This window comes from Diceros bicornis, chromosome 35 (assembly GCF_020826845.1).
Source record: "Diceros bicornis minor isolate mBicDic1 chromosome 35, mDicBic1.mat.cur, whole genome shotgun sequence".
Taxonomy (NCBI): Eukaryota; Metazoa; Chordata; class Mammalia; order Perissodactyla; family Rhinocerotidae; genus Diceros; species Diceros bicornis.
This window is the reverse complement of record NC_080774.1, coordinates 6,592,556-6,607,153: the sequence shown is the minus strand read 5'-3', so window position 1 is coordinate 6,607,153 and position 14,598 is coordinate 6,592,556. Positions and strand designations below refer to the sequence as shown.

The window sequence follows — 14,598 nt, the reverse complement described above, 5'->3', positions numbered from 1 at the left end:
GTGCAATTTAAAGTGCGCCAACGGTGATGGCATGGGATGATAATCCGTCCTGTCTCTCCCAGCTCTGCCCTAACATGGCCTCTGGGTCAGTCTAACGTGTCTTGGCAAGAAAATACTCAGAGGCATTTTTTAATTGTGAAAAGCTTAAAGTTGTTCATAAAAATACTAATTATGGCTATTATTTACCAAGTGTCTATGTGCCAGGCTCACAGCTAATCACTTAATTCTTAAAATAATCATGCAAGATAGGTATGATTACACCCATTTTTTAAGGAACTAAGGCTCAGAGGAGTAAGACACTTGCCTAAGTTTACAAGCACTAAACCCATGAGCTAAATGCAAACCTGTTTCCAAAGGCTGGTGCCTTCTCTGTCTCAGGCCTTCCTAAAGTGTTCTTCTCCAATTCCAAACATGTGGTATTTGGAACCAGACGGTCTCATGCCAGCTCTGGGAGAAGGGTGTCAGTTCTGGTTGTTCTCTGTGTATTCTATCCCTGTGTGGCCCTTACAGAATGGAGCAGTAATGATGAAGCTGACGATGACAACAGTTGCCAGTTACCTAGCGTCCTGTGTGCCTTATCTCGTCAAATCCTCACAACAGCTCTGTGAGATAGGTACCTACCACTTCCCAACTGTATCTGCTGGGAAACTGAGGCACGGAGAGCTGACATTACTTGCCTTATTGAGATCGCACACCAACTTGGCATTTTCCTGGTGCTTTGTAGCTCCCTCTTTTCTTTTCAGGGAGGGAGAAACTGTGCTAACACAGGCCTACATTTTTAGTCAGAAAAGATCTAACCCTTGGCTCAGAATTTCCTTTAGCTGAATCTTAAGGCATCCAATGACAAGATTTTACCAAGGTGTGACCTTCTCCATTGGGCACAGTCCAGATGAAAGTGGATTGTAGACGGACTGTACTCATCTGTGAGGTACAGACACGCAGCGGGGTGGGGATTAACCCCCCAGCTCTGGATCCAGACTGCGATGGTGTGAATCCCAGCCCTGCACTTATTAACTATGCAGCTTTGGGCAAGTTACATGTAACTCCCTGTGCCTCACTTTCCATATCTGCAAAGTGGGAAACAGTACCTACTTTATTAGGGTTGTTATGAAGATTAAATGAGTTTATCTAAAGAGGCGCTATCCGATAGAACTTATCGCAATGACGGAAATATTCTGTTCTCTGCTGTCCAATAAAGCAGCCACCAGCCACACGAGCCAGGCGCAGTGAGCGCTTGAAATGCAGTCGGTGTGTCTGAGAAATCGAATTTTTCATTTTATTTATTTTAATTTGAATTAATGAAAATTTAAATAGCCCCCTGTGGCTAGGAGCTACCATACTGGGTCGTGCAGATTTAAAGCATTCAGAACCGTGCCTAGAACTACGAGTTTGCTATGATTACTCCACTATGGAGAGTCATCCAAACGTGTTTCCTTGGCCCTCAAATAGACCATTATGGAGTCTGCTGTGGCCGCTCACACTTCGCACTGCAAGAATAATTTAACATTTTATTCTAATTGCCATGATCATCCCACTATCCCATTTGACGTCTTCACAGCAGTTATCACTATCTAAACTTCGGTCACTCACTCACCATTCTTACATTACTAGAATGGAAACTTCGTGAGCACAACGGCTTTTCTCTCTGCTCCCTGCTGTGTCACCAGCACCTAGAGTAGAATGATGGAGACCTCCCTCTAGTAATCTGAGCGGGCACTTTAAGGACGGGTTCTTTCTAGTGGAGAATTAGTGGTGATCTCACCCATCTCCGGTCTGACATCCTCCCTCCCCATTAGCTAGAGTATTCTGTCTTAGTGAGCTGGGAGGACTTGGGAATATCTCTCGGATTGGCATGAAAATAAGGTAGAGGAGAGAAGGACAGCTAGTTCATTAGTGCCTTTGGGGAGTTTCAAATAAAAAAACCAAAACTCTACCAGGCTGCATAAAGTGGAATGCAGTTTAATTTCAGAGGTAAGGAAAGTGTGGCTTGTTCAGGACATTCTCTAGAGTCTGTGGCTACAGGATCTTATTGGGTACAGCTTATTTACACCCAGAAGAGCGGTTTCCGTTATGAGCCAGTCATGTCGCTCCTTAGTGCTGACACTGGCATGGCATCAAACTGGAGGCTGTGGCTGTGCCACGTGCGGGTTAAGGGCTCAGCTCATGCTTTACGGACTTTTCGGTGGAATCAGAAACTCGGAAACTCAGAAAACGCTCACGCCAGGCTTTGGCGATGTCTTTCCTGGTCTGTGACAAAATGAGAAAAAGGCGGACAATGCGAGTTTTCCGTAAAGCTAACTTTATTCAGTTCAGAAGACAATTCTTTATTTTCATTTCAGCATTTCCCAATTAAAAAATGCACTGTTCCATGCATTCTAAAAGCCGAGGAGCCACTCCAATCACCAAGGGGTTATGGTGATTGCCAGGAGCTTAACACTGTCATTAATTTTTTAAATTTATCTTTTGAAGTTTACAAGGCCTATTATAATAGGCAATCAATGCTCCTTTTAAACATGCACCTAGAGGTAAAGATCAAGCCAGCATACACTGTGTCCTCAGTCCTCTGCCCACCATTTACTGGGGATATGAGACTCAGTGACTAAAGTACCAAGAAAACAAAGTATAACTGAATCCTCCTGAGGTCAACACCAAGTGCAGGGGCCAGGGAAGGGCAGGCCAGGAAGCTTCGCCACCACAGCACCTGAAGCTCCTTCCTATTCATCTGCCTGTCTCCCAGACCAGGCTGTGAAAATCCCCGGCAGGCAGGGACTGTGTCCCAATCCCCTCAGCATTCCTGGGACCTGACACACTGCAGGCACATGGGGGTGCCTAACGGATGCTGAGGGGATGAGAGCTGCAGGGACCAAGACGGTTTTGTTCTGAAGAGGCTGGGCCTAGAGCTGAGCCTCAGGGATGGGCAGGGTTGACACAGGAAGTGGCGTTTCTGGTGACGTAAACGTGAAGTAACAGTGAGACCATTAAATGGTCCAACACGGAAAGAACGTTCTGGGGAGTGGTGGAAAATAAGATTAGATAGGAAAGCTAGGGTCAGAGTCAAGTTGCTTATTGAAAGCCGCTCAGAAAAGTTGAGATGGAAGAGACAGAAATGGGGAAAAGCTGAGTTTTTACCCAATAGAGGCAAACCTCTCCTAGAGGGAATTAGTCTGGCGGGGACGACGCAGGGAGAAGGGAAGTGCAGCGGCAACACAGCCCTCAGCTCCAGGGAGGCAAGAGAAACAGAGAATCACCTCAGAGCGAGGGCCTACACGCCTGCGCCAGGCTGTGCACTTTACACACTCCAAGGAGCAGACGCTGTTATCCTTATTTTACACACGAACTAGAGGGTTAGACTTCCCTAAAGTCACAGCCAGCAAGTAGCAGGGCCGGGCTGCCTCCCAAACCAGGCTGACCCCAGGTCCACCCTACCACGTAATCTACTGTTCTCCCCAGTCAAGAGAGGCTGCAGTCACTGATGCTCAAAAGCGCACACTGCAGAGGCAGAACGGCACTGGCCCCACATTCCATTTGCTGGAAGTCCTCTTCTGCCCTTTTCTTTTCCCAGATTTTAAGTTTTAAGCTTCTCGGGTCTATTTTATTTTATTTTTTTGCTTGGTGCTAACTAGTAGAATTCCAGTGCTTATTCTTGAGGATGCTGCTTGTGAAAAACCATCTCAGAATAAGAAAATGTTTCTTTGCTCCTAAAGCTGCAGAAAAGCAGGCTCTTCCGCGTTAAGCTGGTTCTGTTAAAACAAGGCTGTTCTCTGGGGAAAGGTGTGTACAAATGTATATTTCTGTTCTGTGGACTTTAGAGATTGTTGCCGATTCCTTTAAACAGTAACTTTTAATTTCTAAAAGTTTGCTTTTCTAATTGTTGCCTTCCTTGATAATTTATTGTCTTAATAATACAATTTAAAGTGACATCTCTTTTTTGAAAGTATAGAAAATTTGAAGGTTTTCTGGTTAGAAGAGGGACTTGGGATTTCTCTCTTCATACAGGAGATGGAAATAAATGCAGACACTAACAAATTCTTTATTCAGATGGGGTTTGCGTCTGCCCATTTACATCAACAATTGGTGCCATGACTCAGACGGCTAAACAGAATGGGCAGTCAAGAGAGGAAGACGGCGCCTCCTTGCTGAGCCCACGCAACCTGGCAGAGTGGTGAAGTGATGCCCATTCACGTCTTGGTGAGGAAGGAATCAGCCTGCTTCTGGAATCTGACTCTAACCTGCTTAGAACACCATCTACATAAGTTTTTTTTTTTGCTCAGAGAATCTACATAGCTATTGTTTTGTGGCTGCTACAAAATATAGTTGGTTTTTTTGGTCCAAAGAATACAAGGAATTAGTGTGTAAATTTTATGGTTTGAGACGAGCGTAAGCACTCAGAATTAGAGGGAGAACATAGGGAGTTCCATCCTCCTGATGAACTCCATTTGAGAGTCTGGTCAAGCTAGAGCAGTGGTTCTCACCCGGGGCACTTGGTCCCCAGGGAAGACTGGCTAGGTCAGGAGACATCTGGGTTGTCACAACCGGGGGAGAAGCGTTTCTGGCATCTAGTGGGTAGAGGTCAGGGATGCTGCTGTACAGCCTACAACGCACAGGGCAGCCCCCACAACAAAAAATATCTGGCCCCAAATGTCAGTAGCGTGTGGCTGAGAAACCCTGGGTTAGAGTCCATCTAATTGGAGGCAGGCCTTTTCCCTTCTGACTTGAGGTTTATTCTGCTCTCCTTGGTTTCCTGGATTGCTAGTAACCCGTGGGTGGATGGAGCTCTCAGCAGGGACAAGGCCCGGCCATGAGCGGATTCCTTCCTATAACAGAAGCTACTGACCCTGGAGGAAAAGCACCCATCAGTGAAAGACTACCGGGGAGCCTATTTGAGCAGGTTTCTCCCCCACATCTTAAGCTCTTGGGGAGACAGGTGTGCAGAGAGGCACTGCTTTACCCGTTCACTACGCTGGGTTAGACTACACGCATTTCCTTCCTTTCTTTTGCTCAGAAGAAAAAGGCTGCAAGCAAACTCCAATTTGTCTAAGAATTTAATATTTTTTTTCCCTTTATTTGACAGAATGAGATTTTGTTCTTCCCATGTAAATGCTTAAGTGAACTGAGAAATGGAGAGGGTAAATGCAAGAGAATTCTGGAACCCCAAACAGGGACTCCAGTATTATGGTTATAAAAGCTGCCTATTTCCAGAGACATTAAATGGATATATCGAAGCTGACCCAATATACACTTTCCAAGGAGGACTCTGATCTAGAACAGTTGGTGAATCTCTAGGAAATGTTGATTTTTAAAGGCTTTAACATTTCTTGACTGCAAAGGAATTTCTGTTTTTAAGGAAACTACTAAATACTTATATAAATCTTATGAGAATTGTAAAGATTCCCAAGAAATTTATAAAATCATGCCAAAACTCTTAACATTTTACATGTACTAGCACTTTAAGAAAAGCTTTCCAGGCTGGGAGAAATCAAAATACAGGCTCCATGGTCACCAGGAAACCCTGTTTATAAAAAGAGTCATAATTTAAACTTGTAATTTGCACAAATATATTGGAGAGGTTAAAGAAATGAGTGTTGAGCTGGTAAATCTTAAAATGGTTTTCGTCTTGGAAAAGGTCTCTTCCAAAGTAAAAACAATTACTCGGGTTATAAAATCCCAGTTCAGAAATAAAATTTAAAGATACAGGTACAAATTGAAATGCTATTTATCTTTAAAAAAAATTTATGTATTAAGAACAAGAATGAAGGTATTCTAATACAACATGGAAGACTGCATAAAAAGTAAATCTTAGTATTCTTGAGACAAACCTTCTGTACACTGTTTTGTGAACTTGGGGGTGCAGAGGGAGGTTCTGTTTCCCTCTATGGGGGCATATAAAGTATCAGAGTCCACTCCTTCAACAGCGAAAGCATCTTTCTCTGAGCGCTTGGAGCCAGGCACTACAGAGGACATCTGGATACACCAATGAGTAAAGCAGATAAAATCCTGCCCTCACGGAGCTTATGTTCTTGAGGGGGGAGAGATAAGACAGCCCTGCACATATTAATTCATACAAAAATGTAGGATTTTTGCACAAAGGCTAAATCAAATTGAACTTCCTAAATTCCTTACACTTGCCTTACTGATCAGATCAATGACCAATACGTCATTACTTAAGGGTAGGTAAACCTAAACATGGGCATACAACTAAAGTGAGCTAAAACACGAGAAACTAGGATCTTCATAATTTGCTTTGTAAAAATCTCAGACAAAATTACATATTATATTAACCTATAAAGTTACTTCTATTAGCTGGGTAATGTTTTAAGATTCCATATTTCTCCAACAAATAACAATTGTATTTTTTTTTAACGGAAATTATATATATTTTCTAAAATCCCTAATTCTCCTTGGACTAGTAGAGTACTGAGGTAATTAGTTAATAAACCATATTTACCTAAAGACTCGTAAATAAATTAAAATTAAAATAGAAAAAACTGTATCTTATCACCTCACAATCCCCATGGGTCATCTGCTAGGTGTTTTTCAACACTTATTTTTTTTTTTGCTGAGGAAGATTCACCCTGAGCTAATATCCGCTGCCAATCTTCCTCTTTTTCGTGTGTGTGAGCTGCCACCACAGGATGGTCACTGACAAACAAGTGGTGTAGGTCTGTGCCTGGGAACTGAACCCAGCCCGCTGAAGCGGAGTGCACCAAACTTAACCACTCGGCTACTGGGGCTGGCCCTGAACACTTGTCCTTAAAGCTTAAACTAAGATGGTAAAATCATTCAGTATATTATGGACACCTGATGTGTTTGATAACATTTAAAAACCACAATTTTAGGTCTCTAAATAATACACCATCATTTAAAACACTGTTTGGAACGATGACGTGTGTCCCAAGGTATACTAAAGTAAATCAATAAAAATCTCGTGTATAATTGAGGAGAAAAGACTAATAGTTCACAGAAAAGAAAACTAGTCTCTGGTATGCAATCTGCTCTCAACAAAGAAGAACCTCTACTCGTTTTTGCCTCTGACAGTCTGCCCAGAAGACAAATCGTAGTGCCCTCCCTGGAAGCTGTGATCCTGCTTTTCTTTCTCACTCCTCTTTTCTGACTCTCACTCTGACTGTGGACAATTGTGAAAATAGTGAGGGTTCCTCGTTCGTGGAGGAGCTCATACGTCTAACAGTCCTCGTGTTTCCCTCTGTTACGGCTGTTTTAGAAATATTCTTCCTTTGGTGAAGAACATGGTCAAGGCCATCTATGGCCAGTCATCCTTTTCAGACTGACCAGTCCCTTCCGGCCGCTCTTCCCCACGTTGTCCCCGCCCTGTACAGGGAGCCCTGGCAGCCATACCGCCTTCGGCATTCCCCCGAGGGACCCTTCGTAGCGCCAGAGGATTTCCTTCCTTGTCCTGCTCCTGGGCCCCGCGGGCCGGCGTGCGCACACGGAAAGGGCACCGGGAGAAGCTGACACGAGTGGTATGCGCCACATGTCCCAGTGCAGCTCAATAGTACTGTATGAGCCGTGCTACCTGTTGGGCTCATACAGGGGGTGGGGTATGGAGATAAAGAGAGGGGCTTTAGAGGGGCAGCATCTGTAAATCTAGTTAAATGAGCTTTACTTAAACGAGGAAAATGGTTTTCATGTGAATGTTTTAGCAATTTCACTGGATGCAGAAGATACCCACGTACAAAGGCTGACACAGCGACTGTCAAAAAGACTTTTGAAATATTTCTGGATTTGGCACATTAAGTGTGTCTATTTATAACAGGAGCCCACAATCTACAAGTCAGATTGTAAATGAAGCTCTAAGGCCCTACACATTCATCAATGCCTTCACTGTATCATCCAGAGGCAGAAGAAGTGACAGAATTGTGAGAAATAACCTGGCAGGGTTTTGCAGAAAGCGGACTGAAGCAGCCAGATGCCCAACCTACAGATTGTGAATACAAGAGTTCTAACAAACGAAAATCTGGGACCTTCACCTAAAAAAACTGAGTAAGCTTTTGAGACTTCTGGTTACTCCTCCGACGGCAGAACGTCAATATGCTAGAGGAAACCGTGTTGTCACTGGGAAGCATAGAGAAAGGGTGTCAACGCATTTCAGTCTCAGGTGCAGGAAGCCTGGGTGACTAGGCTCACGTCAGGGTTCAACAGTCTACAACGTCACTTCAACCTCCCTGCAGGGACTTTATAATTCTGCGCGCTACTGATACTAATGTGCCAGGACTCACAGCAACTCCAGGAGGAAGACACTGGCCTCAACTGCTGAACAACTTCTGACTTCACTCAGCTTTCCTCTAAGGCCCGGGGATGGATAATCTGCTTCCCACTTGCATTTCAGACTCATGATGGTCACCTGCACAGGAAGGTCCTGGTGGCAGCCTGAGCCTACCTGGAAAGGCAGCCGCCTCTAACCACAGCCTGCTGGTGGGCAGAATTCAATGCCGCTTTCTAGAATGAGTGAATGATCGTCCAAAACCGCTCTGAATTCCATCCCACCACCGTGGATGAGACATGATAACACCTCCAGACAGAGGGCACTCAAACCAACTGTCTCCAAGAAGGTCTCACCTCTGGCTTCATTTGTTCCAACTTAGATTTGCATTTTGTCTTCCTCTAAAAAAACCTGCCTTTGCCCTCAAACAGTAAGGCATGGCTTTGCTCATCTCCGAACCAGGTCCTAATAACACAGCCTCACTATACTGATAAACCCCTCTGTCAAACACCTACTCGACCACTTTCTTGATGGAAACGAGTTCCTCACTTGAAACACATCACACAATGGGTTTCGGAGGCAGAGGAGGACTGCCTATCTTTTCTCCCTTCAGAAAAGACTGCATTCTCCTCTCCCCTGATCCAGTGCACTCAGGCATGTCAGCGAGCAAGGACCTCAATGGCTGAAAGCTGCACTCTGTTCCACCGGAAGTTTCTTGTCTGGTCACTGGAAGATAAAGATGATTCTCTACTGAAGACAAAGACTGACTCCTCCTTGAAGAGGACAGGCCATACCTAATAACTCCTGCTATATCCTTGTCTATGGAAACATAAAATAAAAAACAACAAACCTTTCTTCATCTTTCTTACCAACGTGCAAGACTTAAATATTTCTAAAATCTAGATCTGCTCCCACATGCCACAAGCTACTGAGGGAGAAATAACACCAGTGCCTTTCACCTGGGTTGAGACATGTGACAGGTGGGGAGAGGGGTTGAAAAGCCTCCTTCAACGTTCCTTGCGGTGTGGCATGAGCCTAACTTCCTGCACTCAGTCATCATGAGAAAATCAGATGAGAAATCATTCGAAAAATAGGGTGATCCCCGGATTATTATGCCATGACAGTGATGGGACTGTATCTGGGGCAACCAGTGTTTTCACGAATACTCTATGTTACAACAAAGATGGCCCTTTCAGAGTACAATACCACACATTTCCAGGGGAAATGTGCAACTTTAAGAAAAACAGAACTGTAATAATACTGGGAATTATAATTTATATGTAGCAGCAATGCTTAAGCAACATTACACAAGAAAGTGGGTTTAAAAGGATACCTCATAAACCCCCTTATCCGTTTAGTAAATAACAAGGGCACAGGGCACACTTAGAAATAGGTTGGGAAGGAAACCTGAAGAGCAAAGATAATGGATTTTATGCAGATCTAAATTTAATCTCAAGTGTTGGCCAAGAGGCAACAAAGAGAAAAACTGTAGCAGCAGAGCATTATAAGACTCAAATTTCATTTATTAAAAGTGTTCTTGTCTTTTTCTCTCCCTTATTGTAAGCTTTAAGCGTCTCAGGCTTGCTCTTTTGTGTGGTGCTGACCAATGGAATTTCACTGCCCAGTCCTGAGAATTTGGCTAGTAGAAAGAACCTCAGAAAAAAGGAGAAAACTTCTTCCCTCTTCCCTTACAGCTATAGGAGAGTAGACAAGTCTTGCTTCATAAAGTTATTTCTGATAATGTGGTAAACTGAGAATAATAATGAAAGTATCAATCTTAGTCTGCTCTCCAGTATGGAGACTTGCAAAAAAATATACACTTCAGTTTTCTGATTAACAAAGAAGTCTTTTAAGACATCTACGTGATGCCTTCAGAGATTGTGGTGAGAAGTTATAAAACGCAACCGCTAACCTCCGAAAAGGCTGCTTTCTAACTGGCTGCCTGGCTTGATAATATGTTGTTCTGGTCATAATATTTAAAGTAGCATCTGTGATTTTTTTTTTCTGAAGGAATAAATACCTGTAAAATTTTCTTATTTTATTTTTTGGTTGGCCAGAAGAACTTGATATCCTTCTCTTTTCCCTTCATATATAAAGTATACATAAACGATGTATTCCTTATTCAAAGTTTCACAGTCTTTGTCCTATTTAAATTATCACACCCAAATTCAGCTGGCAGATAACACGCACAAAAGCATGAGACAAACTCATCTGCTAAAGAACCAAAGAGAGGAACTATTTTTAAAAGCGTTCTTAAAAAATTAAGTACATGTATACATTAATTCAGAATTGCTTTTTCCTCTAACTTCTTCCTAAATCGGAGAGGTCGGACAGTGGTTTAACTCAGTTGGCCTCCTTACCATTATGCTCCACTTAAATCCCGTGTAGAGGGCGTTTATTGGGTTCTCTGGTGTCAGAGGAAACTCTGCTCGGCTCCTTGGCCACAAAGAGTCCTAACCCCACTGACTCACTTAATACCTGTATTGTGACTGACGCTCAGGAGCCTAATCTTGGTTATAACAGATAGATCATCATTCCTATGGTTGATAAATCATCATTCCCAGGATTGGCTTAGCACAAATAGGACACATCTCTTTCTCCTTCAAACACAAAGCTCCAATTCACCTAATCTTTTCCGTACATTGTAATTCTACTTCTCCTCTGCTTTGTTTTACCTGCCAACATATATTTAAAAACAATGAAGAAATCCAAAAAAAAAAAAGTCCAGTGCAACTTACTGTAGGTGGATATGACTGACCTTCTGCTGTGCAATTTGAGTCATGTTTGATGAGTAATGAAATAAACAAAAACTAAAATGCAGAGCAAGCCCAAGAACCAACCCTTAATCAGTATCTTTTAAGAAAATAATTTCAGCTAAGGAAAAAATCTGTTCATCTTCACAACCTGCTGACTCTCAAAAGACTGATATCATGCCATTTTTAAAAAGAGTTAAAGAAAAAAAAAAAGAATCCTCTGCTTGCCTTCATAGAAAAGAATACTTTTTCTCTTGATTAAATGTTTATTAGAGAAAATAAAACCCAAAGGAAGAAATACAAAGCAGGTATAATTAAAAAGGGTCTTTTACATGTATATGGTGATTGACAAACAAAAATGTACAACCAAAATTTCACGATGTTATAAACTATTAAGATGTCAATAAAAAAAAAAGGTCTTATAAAACAAAACAGTGAATGTAAGAGTGCTTTATTACCCGTAAAACCCCATACTCATGCAAAGTAGGATTAGAACCATCTCTGATACCAGGCTGGCCTCTATCCTGGAAAAATCTTCCGAGGGTCAAGTAGGTGTCTGGGGATGTCATTATACCCACAACTGTGGGAGCCGGGTTAAGAAATCAAAAAGAACACAATGCCCTCCAATCCAGCTGCCACTGGAACCAGGAGGCACCCCTCTCAGAAGGCCTCTCCCACCCCCCGGGGTGATACCTCCTAGTAGCCATTCCTGCCCAGTGGGGAACCGGCTTCTCCAGAAACTCCGAGAAAGAGCAGCCCCTTCTTCCCACTGCTGGAGGTTCAAGTCATAAGCCACTTTTGCTCCTATGTCGAAGTGAAATCTGTCTTCCTATAAGTACTACCTGTCCTCTTCTGTACTCGGGAATTACTCAGAATACATAAAATCCCTTTGCTGCATGACAGACCTTAAATATTTGAAGACAATTAGGACACCTTCACTTCCCTGCCCAAACCTTTCTGCAGATTTAAACATCAAAGCTGGAGATGTGAAAATTGGTGTCATTAAGCCAGCACCTACCTAACTAGTCTGGACCATCAACCTGATTCAAACATTTATTGCACTCTTGGCGTGTGAATCATATAAAGGCACCCAGTCGTTGCCCTTTAAGGATATTTAATTCAGGAACTTTTTATGGTTGACCTTGTTCCAGATAGAAGAAAAAAGGCCCATGTCTTTTCTTGGCGGAAATATGAAAAAAATGCTTTATAATATAAAAATAAGTATTTCTTAAAAGCATCAACACTGTTATTAACATCAGTATTGTTGCAAATGCACGCTACCAATTAAGTAACGATGACGCTAAAATGAATTTATCCGACGACTGACAGATGAGTTAAGACCCCAAATGAATGAACTTCTATTGTAAATAAAAGGATTCATTTGTTTCTCAAAAGAATTAACAATAAACATATCTAAGTTCCAAGAAACCTGTTGGTTTGATATATTTACATGTGCTACAGTAAAAATCTGTATACAAATAATTGCCATGTATTTTAGATTTTAAATATACCTAAACTAAATTTACCGAGTAATTATAACATGATGCTGAGAAATAATAAAAGCTATTTTAAGGTTTTTCAGCAGTGTGTATGTATATGTAAACACATGTATATATACAAATATATCACAAACCTTAAAACCTTCTTCCAAAAATATTTCACATAAAATGAACATTTAGGCAAAAGAAATACATAAATTCAAAACAACCTTGGAGGCGAAAGTCACTTTAAATGTTAGCATCTTTTTCCTAACAACTCAATGGCAAGAAAACGCAGATTTCTTGACTTTGCAAAAAAAAATCATTTAATAAAACAATAACGATGCTCTTTAAGTAAATTTCTAACTTAAAAGTCTTAAAAAACAGCAATTTTGGGTTTAACATTCTTACAGGTAGGTTTCAGAAATGCGTATTACAGTGTTACAGCCTGGTAGCCTGTATTTTGTTATAAGACCGATTACTGCAATCTAAATTACAGAGCACGATTATATTTCCTTCTAGGCTACCTCATTTTCATTATTGGAATGGATCACACTGCTAAATATCAAAGCTTGAAATTAAACGATGCAGGTCAGCATGAAAACGCAAGTTAGATCAACCGGAGTAACTCACTGTGGTCCACGGCAGGCAGCTCCGCAGCCAGGCCCGGAGCTCTGCTGCCTATTTGCATTACGCTCAGTTCCATGAATCACAAGCAAATCGTTATTTAGGGTAAACTAAAGGCCACATCAAAGCCTCAGGGAAGGGCTGTAAGGTAGAGTACTTACGAAAAGGGTTACCAGGACAGGAGACAATGTAACTTATCAGGGAGGGTCTCTAACGTCCACACGGTGGTAAAACGCATTTAAAAAGGCGATGTGGATTCAGACGGCCTCCTCCCCACTGCATGCCAGACAAAGCAGGGCCAGGCCCTCGGGCGCTCCCGGTGCACCTGCAATGCGGATCCTCACCCTACAATCCACCCGGGGACGGCAGCAGCAGCCCCCGGGCTGGCGTCTCCTGCCCCATCGGTGGTTTAGGTGCGCGGTGCGGACGGCCCGCAGCCTGGACCGGAGCCCTGGCCAGCGCATCCCCCTCCCCATCACCGGCTGGAAGACCCTGCGTGAAGCCGGCGCGGGGGTCGCTGCGCCTCACTCTTGCCTGCGCACCCACCGCTTCGTTTCTCTCGCAAGGGGACACCCTTCCCCACCCCGAGCCCTGGGGATGGACGGGAGGACCCCCTCCCCCTGCAGCCAGGGCTTATACAATAACCTCAGTGAATCCTCGCCCGACAGGTGCGCGCGCCCCCGCCGGCGCCCGCGGAGCCTCCCCGCAGGTACCGCCAGGTGAGCGGGGCTGGACTCGGTCACACCTCGGGCCCCGCCTCACCTGCGGGCGCGGCCGTCGCGGTCCTTCAGGCGGCTCCCGCCCTCGGCGCGGTCCTCCAGGCGGGCGGCAGCGGGGGCCGGCGGCCCATGGGCGGGGCGCGGCGGCGGGCGGGGCTGGCTCCCGGCTCCGGCCCTGCCCCGGCCGGGCCGCCGAGGGAGGTCAGTGGGCGCCGCCCGCCGAGCGCATCCCGCCGGCTCCCACCCGAGCGCTCGCCGCGGTGCACGCCGGGAGCGGGGGCCGGGGCGGCGAGGCCTGGCTGCGCTGACCGGGCGGGCGGGCGGCCGAGGCGCCGGCGCGGCGGAGGGTCTGTGTCTGCGGGCGGCCGGGGGCGGCCGAGCGCTACTCACTTCGCAGGGCGTGGCCGACGCCCCCCTCCCGCGGCGGCGGCGGGGCAGGGAACGCACCCGGGGCAGGGAGGGTCGCCGGCGGACGCAGGCGCACAGCTCAGGTGCGGCCGCACTGCGGTTGCCCAGGGTAACGCGGGCCCGGGCGGGGCGGGGGGGAGGAGCGAGGCGGGCGAGCGGGAGCGCGCGCGCCGGCCGTGGGGCGGGGGGCACCCGCGCCCAGCCCGGGATGGTGGCGAGGGCGCGCGCGGGCGGAGGCAGAGGCGGGGGGAAGGGGCGAGGGCCGGGCGGCGCGCATGCGTGCGGCCCCCGCTCCCCCGGGGCTCGCCGGCCTCGTGCGTGCGCACGCGCGCTGTCCCCCGGAGGCGTCTGGGTGTGCGGAGCGCGCGCGCGCGGCTCGGAGGCGCACCTGTGAG

General features: G+C 45.3%; 1 protein-coding gene across 3 annotated transcripts in view; it reads right to left on the bottom strand.

Moving 5' to 3' along the window:
• The window catches only part of CCDC92 (coiled-coil domain containing 92), a 32,039-nt gene extending 17,770 nt beyond the window's left edge, over positions 1–14,269 (bottom strand). The window contains exon 1 of one of the 3 annotated variants that reach the window (XM_058531255.1): positions 13,839–14,269. The gene's annotated coding sequence lies outside the window, so the exon portion shown is untranslated. Of the gene's footprint in view, positions 1–13,237; positions 13,612–13,838 lie in introns of those variants that run through there. The other 2 variants (XM_058531257.1, XM_058531256.1) reach the window with 2 other exon arrangements.
• Positions 14,270–14,598: the final 329 nt, after the last annotated feature.